Source organism: Mixophyes fleayi, chromosome 2 (genome assembly GCF_038048845.1).
Source record: "Mixophyes fleayi isolate aMixFle1 chromosome 2, aMixFle1.hap1, whole genome shotgun sequence".
NCBI lineage: Eukaryota > Metazoa > Chordata > Amphibia > Anura > Limnodynastidae > Mixophyes > Mixophyes fleayi.
The window spans coordinates 365,359,321-365,374,180 of NC_134403.1; the positions used below are offsets into that span (position 1 = coordinate 365,359,321).

The window sequence follows — 14,860 nt, forward strand, 5'->3', positions numbered from 1 at the left end:
TTTTTAACACTGCATTAAGTCATTTTAACGCTGTTTTTTTTTTTTAATCATTTTCAAGCGGGTTAACCTTACCCGCTATTCAATTCCATTTTTAACGCTCCGTTTTTTTTCATGAAACGGTACTCTCGCGCTCCAGTAGAAGGTCTATTGAAAGTGTAGGGTGTGCGAGAGGCAGCCATGTTAAAAGCTATTCAATTGTTTTTTAATGCGGCGCGTTAAACAGGCCAGTATGCTGTTTTATCTCGCACCTCTTTGGGGTGTGATAAAAATCCTATGAAAACTATTTGAAATCATGTAATAATGAAAAAAAAAGATAAACTATGTTTATCAGTAATGCCTAATATGTAAAAGTTGATTTTCTTGGGAAAAAATTATGAAAAAAAAAACCATAAAGAAATTAAAATGACTAATTAAATATATTTATGTATGTTTTTGGTACAGATATGTATGTACTAATGTGTTTTAGCATGGTATAGATGATTCTATAGTAAAAAATAGTTAAATAAAAAAATATGCTAAAGAAAGTACTGTAATGTAGATATTATCAAATAGAATGGTTGTGTAATGCAATCTAATGTATGAAATCGTATGCCAGTCCTTTTTTTTGTGTTATACATGACCCAGTTAAACACTCCCCTAAAAACTCACAAACACAATGATTAACGCACGGGGGCAGCGTTCCCTCCTTTTCAAATGAATTGCACGAGTTTTCACGCTGCGTTAACTAAAACTGGTCACTATAGCAGTTAAAGACCCGCAGGAGATTTTTTTTTTTTTAACGCAGTCAATTGAATACCCCCCAGGGAGTGATAGGCTGGGGCAATGAGATAAAAGAACAAAATGGAAAAATTGATTGCTGAAAAATGTGATAACTATGATCTCTCTGCTACAGGTGCTGTCTGGTAAGGAGGACAACGCTGATGTAAACTGGTATTCTGTTGGTGTCGTTCTGACCCGAATGATTACCAGAATATATAAATACCATCATAGTCTATTAAGTGCTCGAGGAGTGGAGGCAAAAGACATAATTGAAAAGGTAAAATAGAATTTTAATTTAATACTAGTAATCATCACAGTAAATGATGGAATTTTAATATCTTTGGGCAGTAGTGTTGATTCAGCACTTTGCTCCTGAGATGCTATGTACAATAATCATTGCCTTTCAAGAGCATGTCCGCAGCATGAAACGCACCATGTGACACCCCCCTAAGAGACCTGAAATGTGAGATAAATGAGTCTCCTCATAGACGTGGCTCTGAATTTCCTGACCGGAGACCTTCCCCTCCCCTACATAGTAGGGTACAGTAACGTACATAAAGAGAAAGTACATACAGACATGACTGCATTATCTAACAGTTTTTTGGTTTTTTTTTAAACTGTTTTGAAGAGGAAACAACTGGAGAAATACAAACATATTGAACTCAAGAATATGAATATACAAGGTGTCTCCTCCATGTTTTCTACATTATATCAATGGGGTAGGGGGGGGAAGGGAGGGAGAAGGGGAGGGCGGGAGGTAGAAAGGCACAAATTCTATTGACAATATTGCTAATAAGTATACATGGAACATGACTAGGAGGAACTAAACCAAACAATTAAATAGCAGACAGGTGTTACTCACCAACAGCGCGCCGTGCCCAGCCCGGAGGATCCAGAAGCGGCCCAAGAACTATATTCCAACTACAGGAGGGGGAGCCATACTGGAAAGGTAACTACGGCTTTCTTGCAAATACCCCGGGGCCCACACCCTATCGAAGTTGTGTGATTTATCGTGCAGATAGTACGTTGTACTCTCCATGCTTGCGACATGCCAAATGTAAGACCGTAGTTCCTGCATGGATGGTGCATTGGGGTCTTTCCAATGCTTTGCTATTGGGGATTTAGCAGCTGTCAGTATATGGGAGATAAGCTTGTTAGAAGGCACACTCTCATCAGGTATAGGGTGGGATAGAAGAAATGACCAGGGGTCCTTATTTATCTGTTCTGACACAGAATTTATAAGTGTAAGGACCATGTTCCAAAAAGGAACTATACGAGGACAGGTCCACCATATGTGTAGCATCGTGCCCCTCTGTCCACACCCCCGCCAGCAGCCCGGAGTGGCCGTGGGAAACATTTTGGACAGCTTGTCAGGGGTATATCAAACAGTTTTTCAGTATTAATTCTTGATAAAAAGCAAGACCATAATGAGATAATTAACTGAAGCGTATTGTCCAGTAAGAAAAATTGAAGAGACATTACACATTGTTTCAGAAATATTTCTGACAAAGCCCTTCAGCAATGATTATATTTCTACTGATCACGGTCACTGAAGAATTTTGACAGTATCTATTCAGCATTGCACCTTGATGTTGCTTAAACTCACAAGTTTGTGTAATAGGATTCATAGAAATAATACTTTCATTTCTCTTTTATATCCATTTGGGGGACACTGCTCACCATGAGTATAGAGGGTGCTGTGTAGGAAGTAAGGGACTAAAATCACTAACACTTGTCTGGCCTGCTCCCCACCTCTGTGCCCCCTGGACTGAGGTCCTTCAGTGTTTTTAATAGTGCCCACAGAGTAGGGCGCTTTTTGTTAATTTTCTTTAACAATATTGTTTTTCTTTGTTTTTCTTCTTCTATTTCAGAACACCGCGGATGAGAGCCGCTTCTCCCTACTCCAACGAGGGGCTCCCGGTGAAGTCATTTGGGTGGCTACATTACAGCGACCAGGGACCCAGGTGCTGCACCAGACCGCGCCAGTTTCACTCTCCCCCACAGCTCATGAGAGGTCCCCTCTGGCTACCAGGAGGTGACACTTTAAGCAGGTTGGAAGAGTCAGACAGAGCTGGAAAGCCAGATTGCTCACACCAGGGTCTTTGTTGAAAAATGGTGATAACTATTCTCTCTCTGCTATAGATGCTGTCAGGTGAGGAGTACATCGCCGCAGTAGACTGGTTTTCCTTTGGTGTCATTCTGACCTGAATTATTACTCGAAAGTCTAAACACCATCATAGACTATAACATGTACAAGGAGTGGAGGCAAAATACATCATTAAAAAGGTAAAATAGATTTTTAATTTAATATTAGTAATCATCACAGTCAATGATGGAATTTTAATATCTTTGGGCAGTAATGTTGATTCAGCACTTTGCTCCTGAGATGCTATGTACAAAAATCATTGCCTTTCAAGAGCCTGTGCGCAGCATGAAACGCACCATGTGACACCTCCCTAAGAGACCTGAAACGTGAGATAAATGAGTCTCCTCATAGACGTGGCTCTGAATTTCCTGACTGTAGACCTTCTCCTCCGCTACATAGTAGGGTACAGTAACATACATAAAGTACATACAGACCTGGCTGCATTATCTAACAGTTTTTCAGCATTAATTCTTGATAGAAAGCAAATCTATAATGAGATAATTAGCTGAAGCGTATTGTCTATTAAGAAAAATTGAACAGACATTACACATTGTTTCAGAAATATTTCTGACAAAGCCCTTCAGCAATGATTATATTTCTACTGATCACGGTCACTGAAGAATTTTGACAGTATCTATTCAGTAATCGCACCTTGATGTTGCTTAAATTCATAAGTTTGTGTAATAGAAATAATACTCTCATTTCTCTTTCATTTACATTTGGGGGACACTGCTTACCATGAGTATAGAGGGTGTTGTGCAGGAAGTAAGGCACTAAAATCACTAACCACTTGTCTGGCCTGCTCCCCACCTCTGTGCCCCCTGGGCTGAAGTCCTTCTGTGTTTTTAATAGTGCCCACGGAGTAGATGGCTTATTATTAATTTTCTTTAACCGTATTGTCTTACTTTTTTTTTCTATTTCAGAACACCGTGGATGAGAGCTGCTTCCCTGCTCCCCAACAAGGGGCTCCTGGTGAAGGGTCATCTGGATGGCTACATTACAGCGACCAGGGACCCAGGTGCTGCACCAGGACAGCACCAGACAGCGCCAGCTTCAGTCTCCCGCACAGCTCCGGATACCCGGCGGTGTCTCTTCAAGCAAGTTGGAAGATTCAGACAGAGCTGGAACGCCAGGTAGCCGGAGGATAATAGCCTGGTAGGTGTCTGTAGTAGTTACAGCTCACACCAGGGTCTTTTGCACGGCAGGGAGCCGCCATTGTTGGTGCTGGGAAAACGGGAGGAGGTGCTTCTTCCCCAGAAGGTAGCACCTCCCTCTTTACCGGGCTTTCTCTCACAACAAGATGGAAAAATTGATTGCTGAAAAATGGTGATGACTATTATCTCTCTGCTATAGATGCTGTCGGGTGAGGAGTACATCGCCGCAGTAGACTGGTTTTCCTTTGGTGTCATTCTGACCTGAATTATTACTCGAAAGTCTAAACACCATCATAGACTATAACATGCCCAAGGAGTGGAGGCAAAATACACCATTAGAAAGGTAACAATAGATTTTTAATTTAATATTAGTAATCATCACAGTAAATGATGCAATTTTAATATCTTTGAGCAGTAATGTTGCTTCAGCACTTTGCTCATGAGACACTGGACCTAATTTATTAAGGAAAATAAGGGGAAACGAAAAGAGTAAGTTATCTCCTGGACAAACCATGTTACAATGCAAAGGGTGCAAATTATTATTGTGCATGTGTGGAAAATATTATCTGTATTTTCATGTAGCACAGAGATGCTTGATAGCTTTAGTCTTACACTGAAACTTAAAATTGATCTAGGACATGCCCTACCTAACTATAAATCTGTCCCCACATTTTAAATTTACCTCCAATGTAACATGGTTTTTCCAAGGTGCAAAGTTGCTCCTTTTTTTATTTTTTTTTATTTTGCTTTACGCTCTTAAATAACTCAGTCACACAATTGCCAAGTGGATTGTGCGTCAGGCTGATCTCTTGGAGGGCTCTCCGGTTCCTGACGAGATTACTGCTTACTCTACTAGATGGGTTAGCACCTCGTAGGGGAAACAGAATGGGGACTTGGTCCAGCAGATGTGTGGGGCAGCTACCTGGTCTTCCATCAACACATTCTTCAAATTATATCGGTTCAACATCTTTGTTTCCAAAGATGCCAGCTTTGGCCGAAAGGTTTTGCTTGCAGCAGTGTCTGAGCATAGCCACCCCTAGGGGCAGCTTTGGAATGTCCCCAGGGTAAGAGGATTTTTGTACCCAAAATCCATTTCTCTGAATCCATTTGGGGGACACTGCGCTCGCACCCATTATGTGCTGATGGTTTTAGTTGTATGGTTCTTGTTTGAGTGTTACATTAGTCCTATCCTTAGGGCTTTGTTAGTTAAAAATAGAGATGAGCGGGCTCGGATTTCGCTAATCCGAGCCCACCCGAACAGTGCGGATCCGAACGGGATCCGAGCACTGTTCGGATATTTCCGGCGGGCAAAAAAATGAAAACGAGGCTCTGTCGTCCAAGTCTCGCGTCGAATCTCGCAAGGGGTGGGAGGGAGGGCCCAGAACAATTCCATCTTGTACCTCTTTTTTTGGCATTATGTGCTCAAGCTACCTCGGTGCAACCTTTTGGCCTAAAAACAATATTGTGAGGTGTTCAGAATAGACTGGCAATTAGTGGAAATGATTGTTATTGAATGTTATTGAGGTTAATAATAGCGTAGGAGTGAAAAAAAAACCCACAAAACTGGTTTTTAACACTTTTAATCTTTTTTTCAAAATAAATCCAAAACCTTAAATCCGAACCAAAACCTTTCGTCAGGTGTTTTGCGAAACAAATCCGAACCCAAAACCTTAAGCAAATCCGAATCCAAAACACAAAACACGAGACACCAAAAGTGGCCGGTGCACATCCCTAGTTAAAAACTGAAGGACCTCCATCCAGGGGACGTAGAGGGGAGGAGCAGGCCAGATAAGTCCTTAGTGGTTTTTAGTGCCTTACTCCCAGCACAGTGCCCTCTATAGCCCATGGTAAGCATTGTCCCCCATGGTAAACAGTAAGTGTATGGTATTAAGTATAGGCAGGTATGTGGATGGGAAGAATCAAACTGTCTCAATAAACACAGTGTAAACATTGTGATGTGCAATGTTAAAGCATTATAATTATACAAGAAGAGCATCTGGTGACATAAGAGAGTCACAATATTATTAATTTAGGTACTTACATGTAACAATATTCACCAAAGAAAAGGGTATGGGGTTTGATAGTATTCACTTTCAAGTCAGTGGCTCCAATAGTATAGTAACAAAATCTGAAGAAAGGTCTTCCATGTATCCTACTATGAGCCCTGCATTAATCAGGGGTAATTATGTCCTTTTATGAAACAGTCTTTCATCCTAAACGATCTATTAAGAAAACCAATCTTTCATAAGGATAAGGATTCCTTGGTGTAGTTTTACCGTGCACTCATAAATATCAAACAAGTTCAGATCAAGCCTGAGAAATGGATTCCGATCAGCGGTATAGAGTGCCACAGACCTACTAGTCCAATGTGCCCATTCTTTCTGTATATATTCCGTATTCCGTATCCTGGGCTGAATGCTAAGTGATTTGTATGGTGTTAGCTGCTGGCTGGCAAATTTTAGCCTGGAGGGAAATCACATTGCACTGGCCCATGAGCAGTGGCCCATTTTCTAGAGGTGGCTTTATGTATAGACCACAGGGTCTGATTTATCAAAGGGGGAAAAAAAGCCCTTTTGCTTGAGAAGACGTGTTTTTATCTCATCCTGTATATTGTTAGGGTTGCATCCAGTAATAACCTCCAATGAGGTAACCTCTTTGTAAAGCATTATTTAGTTATTTTCTGTTCCTGTAAAATTATTTTCAAATGGTGTTACCAGAACAGAAGCATGTTTGAAACAGAAATAAAAAAAGAGTTATGTAATGCATTACTGTTTTAAATTATATTTATTTATGAAAAAATTAAAATAAATTAGCTATTTGTTATTCACGTGGGCACTGTTGTTGCTTACCAGTGTTGGGCCACTTATGCCACATGAACTGCTGCGTTCAAACCTCCCACTGCCAGCTCAAGTCTATGATTACTTGTGAATAAGTCATCACGTCAGCCAGACAGTGGAAGATTTGAAAACAGAGGTTCAAGTAGAAGCTGTGTGGAGCAGGTGAGCTACAGTGGTATAATTAACAGGTACTAGAGGAAAAAGGATATTAACAGTTAAAAAAATATATTAAAATACTGAACACGCATGTACCTAGGTAAAAGTGAATGTGTTTCCTTCTCTTTCTTTTTTCCCCCCTTTACAGTTTTCTCTTCCTCTGTTTCTCTCTCTCTCTGTGTTTTTTTTCCTGGGTTCAGAATGGGGATTACTATACCCTAACTATATGGTAGCCTTGTACTGACAAAGAAGCTCCCACTGAATCACTGGAAAGGCATTGTGTGGCCTATGTAGAAGCCTCCTACTAACAATGAGTTTCCTATTTAGTTACTTAAATAATCTGGACACTAAGCATGTCTATGATAGTTTATAGTGTTTATTTAGTTTTTCCACTCAGTATGGCGGAACATCGTTTGCAAGGACAGTGGGGATAATATACATATGTCCAGGCCCTTCCAGAGAGGAGAGGGGGTGGCTAGCTGGGAGATTTTCCTGGGCTTCAAACTGAAAGGAGGCCTCAGACCTTTTTGTTTTTAGGGGGGAACTTAATTCCCCCCCGAAGTACCGCCACGCTAAAACTATTACCGTTATTACGGTAGTTTCAGTCTGGCTTGCAAAAAGCCAGCGTTAGAACTACCGTAATAACGGTAATTACGTGCACTATTACCGTAATACTGGTAATAATGCGCAGGCTGCGTTACTTTAAACAGTAACGCGGCCAATTGAATACCCCCTTAATGTTCTGACTTTTTTTAAGTATTTATCAATTTGCTAATTTGGCAATTTCCAAGTAATAAAAGTTTAAACCTGTTAATTGGCTAAATATGCTTATTGCTCTCTGTACATGATGCATCTATTCAGACGCAGGAGCACATCACTTGTCCATGAGATTTGCCAGGGGCAATGACTCGCAGCTTCGCAAGGGAATAGTTTGTTTATACTTGGGGAAACTGGACTGTTTGATGTTCAAAGTTTACTTGATGCTTTTACGTGAACAACTGAACGCTTTTAAAGGTAAATAGCATAAATGAGGCAACAGGGCCGCTACTAGGGTGGTGCAGCTGGTGCCGTAGCTGAGAACGCAGGCCGCCCTGTAGGCAGAACCGACTGCCGCCACAATGTCCATTTGCCCTCTGCAATGTTTTTATAAGCAGTGCGCCCGGGTGATTCTCTGCAGTCTCCTTCCCACTTCCGCAGGGCTGTTAGGGAGAGTGATGTCTGAGCATGGGGGTGGGGCAGCAGCAGCTGTCGGTCTCACAGGGAGGAGGAGGAGCTGCAATCGGGAAGACTCACTGTTTTCTGAAGTAACTGTATGTGTGTGATTGCTGGGGTAAATTAAGGTAAGTGTTTGTGTGTGTGGGTGGGTGGGGAGCAGTTGAGGTGCTGGGATAAATTAGGGTAGTGGGAGAAATAATTTAGAGCACTGGAAAAGGTCAAGGGCATGAGGGGAGCAGTATGAGGTGTGAGCAGAACAGTATGAACAATGAGAGGAGCAGTATGAGGTGTGAGCGGAACAGTATGGACAATGAGGGGAGCAGTATGTGGTGTGAGCGGAACAGTATGAACAATGAGAGGAGCAGTATGTGCTGTGAGCGGAACAGTATGAACAATGAGGGGAGCAGTATGTGGTGTGAGCGGAACAGTATGAACAATGAGGGGAGCAGTATATGGTGTGAGCGGAACAATGAGGGGAGCAGTATGAGGTGTGAGCAGAACAGTATGAACAATGAGAGGAGCAGTATGAGGTGTGAGCGGAACAGTATGAACAATGAGGGGAGCAGTATGTGGTGTGAGCGGAACAGTATGAACAATGAGAGGAGCAGTATGTGCTGTGAGCGGAACAGTATGAACAATGAGGGGAGCAGTATGTGCTGTGAGCGGAACAGTATGAACAATGAGGGGAGCAGTATGTGGTGTGAGCGGAACAGTATGAACAATGAGGGGAGCAGTATGAGGTGTGAGCGGAACAGTATGAACAATGAGGGGAGCAGTATGAGGTGTGAGCGGAACAGTATGAACAATGATGGGAGCAGTATGTGGTGTGAGCGGAACAGTATGAACAATGAGGGGAGCAGTATGTGGTGTGAGCGGAACAGTATGAACAATGAGGGGAGCAGTATGTGGTGTGAGCGGAACAATGAGGGGAGCAGTATGTGGTGTGAGCGGAACAGTATGAACAATGAGGGGAGCAGTGTGAGGTGTGAGCGGAACAGTATGAACAATGAGGGGAGCAGTATGTGCTGTGAGCGGAACAGTATGAACAATGAGGGGAGCAATATGAGGTGTGAGCGGAACAGTATGAACAATGAGGGGAGCAGTGTGAGGTGTGAGCGGAACAGTATGAACAATGAGGGGAGCAGTGTGAGGTGTGAGCGGAACAGTATGAACAATGAGGGGAGCAGTATATGGTGTGAGCGGAACAATGAGGGGAGCAGTGTGAAGTGTGATAGGGTACTATGAGCTGTGCGGCGAGCAGTGAGGTGTGCTGGAGAAGTGTGAGCTGTGGGGGGAGGAGCAAGCATGACATAAATCCTTTAACCCCACCCATACTTATGTATAGTCAGTTTCCAGACATTTATAATGCCAATTTAGATAACAAATAATAATGTTATTATACAACTGATGTTTCAGAATATTACAAGAACCGCGATGTTGAGGAAATTTGAAAGTGGGACATCAACAGAAGCCGAATCTAAAAAGTTACTTCATTTTTTTTAAATCACCAGTACAAGAAAACGCTCCTCACCCAAGCGGTCCCACAACAAGTTATTCAGGATCAGGAACTTCAGATTCAAACCCAGTTGAAAATGAAACCAGCCAAACCATCGCAATTACAAATAATTACAATTCTGTTCCAAATTCAATGCCTGAGGCTGAAGTTCAACATGGGAATGAAGACATTTGCTGAGAAAGAAATGTGCAATACCACCGAGGCAGCCGATACCGAGTCAAGCAGCAGACAATCCAGTTTACAATCCACACTCTACAGCAAGAACGTCGAGAACCAGAAGAGCAAGGATTAAATCTGAAACTTAAAAATGAAACACTTACCACAATCGACATTTGTATTATCAACAAAAGCGATGCTGGCCAAATGAAGTCATTTCTTAAGATTCCTAGCTCTGAAATACCAAATAACATTCCACAAGACACTAGTAAGCATGCTTTCCCTTATCTTCTACTTAAGAAAAAAATTGCCCACAAGACTGGTTATGCTGGAGTGTAGCAAAACCATCTCCACTGTGCGCCTTGCTTCATTTTTAATAAAAGTGCAGCAAACACTTTGGTTTTATCTGCTCAATCTGCATGGACCTTGAGTATAGAGTTTGAAATAAATTGAACAACCGAATACCATCACGCAAGAGTTCAATGCTGCACATTGAAAATTATGTGTCGTGGAAGTCAGCCCTCAATTTACAGTTTACTCTTCGCCAAAGTCACCACAGAAGCTAATTATTGGAAACAAATTCTTGAGCGCACCTTGCATGTCATTCTTTATATTTCTGAGCGGGGATTAGCATTCTTTGGTTCCAGTTCTCATATTGGTGACAGTAATAGCGGAAACTTTCTAGGTATAATCGAGCTAATCAGCTTTTATGACCCGATGTTATCGAGGCATATTAAATTTGTTCAGGAATTGTAAAGAAGCCAAAAACACCTGCAAGTTCATTACAAAATATATTTATTGAGCTGTGTGGGTTCGTACAAGAAACAATTCTTGATGAAGTTAGAATTGCAAAATACTTTGCTCTCATAGTTGATGCCACTGCTGTTAGTTCTCACAAGGAACAGATCTCTCTGGTGATTCGTTATGTAAAGATTGTAGAATGCCTAAAATTTTTCAATTGAAGAACAGTTTATCATGTTTGGTATTTTCACCAAAAAAATGGAAAAGAAATTGTTGATCGAGTATTGGAAAATTTGTAAGATTAAAGGTGGATTTTCAAGCATGCATTTGCCAAGCCTATGTCAATGGGTCTAACATAGCTAGGAAAAACAGGGGAATATAAGCAATTGAGCAAAACTCATACTGTATTTTCTGCAGCTGTGTAAACCACACGCTAAACCTTGTGGGTGTTGACTGCACTGAATCTTGTAAGGAGGCAATTGCTTACTTTGGAACTGTGTAACAAATGTACAATATCTTCAGTTCCACTCCACAAAGGTAGGAAATTCTGAAGAGCCTCTTCCTGCTTCACGTCATAATATATCCACAACTAGATGGTCTACATGCATTGATTCTGTTAAACCATTTGTGCATTATTTTGGAACGACTTTATCAAATATTGAAATTCTCCATCTCACTGCACAAACTCGATCAGAAATTCAGTCCATTAAGGAGTACTTGTTGAAATTTGAATTTGTTCTAATGTCATCTTTGTGGATAAAGCTACTTCCAATGATCAGCCAAACTACCCTACTTATTGGAGCACGCAATGCTACACTGGAGTTGAGCTAGACAACATCAAATGTCTTATCAATTGAACAGATGCGCAATAAATGGGATAAGATCACCATAGAGTGCAAAATTATAGCAAAAACATTGAGATTCCAACACAGTCGCCATTTACATAATCCGAGTTTCTTTGGGAGTTCAACAATATGAGTAAGACCTGTGCTCTGCAACTGAAAACTTTAAACAACAATACAAGAAAGATATTGGCCAAGATTTCAGTGACAAACTAATTTTACTGAAGCGAATTTATAGAAAGCAAACCAAAGAAACTTCTTACAGAAATCCTAGAACTAGGACTTTCCGGGGTGTTTCCCGACATCACAATTGCTTTGTGCATTTTCATCTGTTTGCCAGCGCATATTGCTTTTGGAGAACGAATGTTCAGTGTGCTGAGGAGCGGAAAAAATTATCAGCGTTCAACTACAGGGCAAGAGCGATTACATGGGCCATGCTCAATATTAACTGTGAAAGTTGGAATTTTTCCAAATTGATTGCTGCATTTGCAGAAAAAACTACAAAAGCACCTCTAATTTGAAATCTCCAATAATATAGTACTTTACTATATGTATACAGTATATTATTCTGAAATTTTAATAAAGTTAAGCATTAAAATAAATTTAAAATATATTTTAAATGCATTTTTTTTTTTGTAAAGAAAATGGGGGTGGGGATTACATTTTGATTAACTCTGTCTTTGCCAGGTGGAAAGGAGTCTAGGGTGAAGACCGCAGGTTCAGCATGAAATATCAGAGCTAGTGTGCAGGATCTGGAAACTCAAGTAAGATGTCTATCGGCACTGACAGCATAACATCCCGTCGCCCCCCCTTATATAAATTATTTAGTTAAACCTATTCATTATATCATGTACTCTGAAACGAGGGCTACTCATCAGGGATACCAATATTGGCACTGTAAGTGAGAGAAGAATGCTGAAGACGGAAATGTTGAAGATGGAGAATAAGACAAAAACAAAATATTTTACACACGCTTACTGTATGAAGCATGTCCAATTAAAAATGTAATGAACATGCACAGACATGTACAATAAGCCATGACCTATTGTTTAATGTTAATATTGTGTACTCCTAATGTCTCGGCCAAACACTTCCTGACGCCCCGGATTAATGGTGCACTCAAAGAATGCTTGGCATACATTTCAGCTTCATGCATTGTCTTGCACACCTTTACCGCCCATTTACCCTTGCTGGGGTTTTTTCACACTTACTGTTTGCTCTTCTAGCATAAATATCTCTGGCAGTTTGTAAGGAACGCTACTTTAACTCATCTGTTTCTAGTTGTTGTTGTGTCTGCAACATTATATGTAATCTGATATATCACAGATAGGAATGAACTTCTCTAACCTATGAACTTGGAGCTCATCTGTTTTCAACAGAAATATTGACTGTAGTTTGTTCATATACTATGTATGTTTTATAGCCACTTATCAATTTCTTTTGTAAAATTTTTTTCTACAGGGAATTTCCGAACAAAGCTCCAGAAGGAAGAGCAGTGTGTCCAATATGTTGAAAGCCAGGGATGGATAGAATACATCCTTAGAACATGCAACATATACGCGAACTGGAAGTCGCATCAATCAAGAAATCAACCAAGAAATAAGAGATCACATGGAAATAAAACAGGGGAAATGTTTGCGTGATGATCAGGGTGTTCTCTGCAACATATGGAGGGCATTTTCAGAGTTGTGCAGTCCTTCTACTCTGACCTTTTATCGGAGAGATGACCCATTAGAGAAAAGATGGACCAAGAGACTCCTGGGTTGAAAAATCTTAAAGGATCTCTTGACTTCTTGGGTGATGACATAACAGTATATGAATTCAGAATGGTAATAGACAACTTGTCCATACAAAAAAAATCCCCAGGTCCAGATGGCTTGACGTCTGAATTATATTAAACCTTTATTGACATTCTGGCTCCTCATCTTATGGAGGTGTTTAATGAAAGCATGTGTGAGGGCTTGTTCTCTCCCTCCATGAGAATTTCTGATCTTATACTATTATCCAAGGGTAAAGATTCATCCAAAATTGAGAACTGGTGCCCCATCGCCCTTCTTGACATGGAAAGAAAGATACGGGCAAATATATTGTTGAATAGGCTGGTGTGAGTTTCTGAGCTTCTACTTTCTCCTCAGCATTGTGCTATGAAGGGCTGCAGCACCTTTAGTGCTGTCCTTGGGGTCCAGAAGGCCCTGGAATGGTGTAGTGCTGAAAAATGGAGAAAGTATCTCCTAGTGTTGGACCAGTCAAACACCTTTTAAAGGGTCAACCACGAGTACCTGTGGGCCCAACCTGAAAGGTACGGTCTTCCGGTGAGAGTGATAAATTGGCTATCTGTCATCTATAGACAAGAGGAAATCTTCCCACTTGTGAATGGTTGGATCGACTCTGCATTTGAGGTTTTGCAGGTGTCATCCAGGTTGCCCCCCTGAGCCCCCTTTTGTATGTGTTGCAATCAATCCATTTATCTGAAGAGTAGAGAGTGACAGTATGAGAGGGGTGCAATTGAGCCCGAATATTCCTTTGAAAGTAATAACCTATGCTAATGAAGTCACAATATTTTTGTAAGAACAAGTCTAAGGCAAGGGACATAGAACACCACATCTGTTCATACTCAGGTTCCAGGGTAAACCAGGAAAAGTGCAAAGTTCTCTGGATGGGGGAGGAAGGCCAACAATTTAATCTTCCAGACAGCCTCCTCAGGCTTGTCCAGAAATCAAAATTTTAGGCAGTTTTTTTGGCCCTTGGAGATCATGCCATTTGAACTTGGGAACTAAAGCTGGAAGAAGCTACCAGGAAATTAGAGAGCTGGAAGAGATGGAGATTATCTCTTTGGGAAATCAAAACCTACCTGGTTCCAATTTTCTTGTATGCTAGCTATGTGTCTCTCTTGCCAGAGTCTTTACGGGTCAAGATTTATGCAGTTTTTTTAGTTACTCTGGTGTAACAGGCTGAATCTAATCATGAGGCTGGTGACCTATAGGTTGAGGAGGAAAGGAGGCCTGGGAATGGTCAACCCAGTGCTCTTCTTTTTGACCATTTTTATTAAACTTCACCTTGCAATAATCTAGTTTGGGACTCCTCCTTGATTGCTAGAGGATTTTAAGACCTGGGTGCCTCCCTTTCTCAGTGCGTTGTTAGTGGGAGTGGAAGTGAAAAGCTTTCAAGTCAAGCATGGTTACCTTCCAGTCTACATGACCCTGAGCTTAAAGGTGACAAGACGATGGAGCTTGGAGGTGATCAAAAACTCTTCTAGAAGGGATATAACAGATTAAATGTCTGCAAATCACACCTTACAACAAGTGAATATATTCAAATAAAATAATTGAAAATACTTA

General features: G+C 41.0%; 1 long non-coding RNA gene across 1 annotated transcript; it reads left to right on the forward strand.

Annotated features, from left to right (window-relative positions):
* The first annotated feature begins 790 nt into the window (after positions 1-790).
* Positions 791-14,860, forward strand: LOC142140531 (uncharacterized). Its single transcript, XR_012688532.1, has 7 exons — positions 791-1,036; positions 2,631-2,810; positions 2,902-3,045; positions 3,829-4,060; positions 4,259-4,402; positions 12,210-12,286; positions 12,984-14,860. It is a non-coding gene; the product is annotated as an uncharacterized LOC142140531 (long non-coding RNA).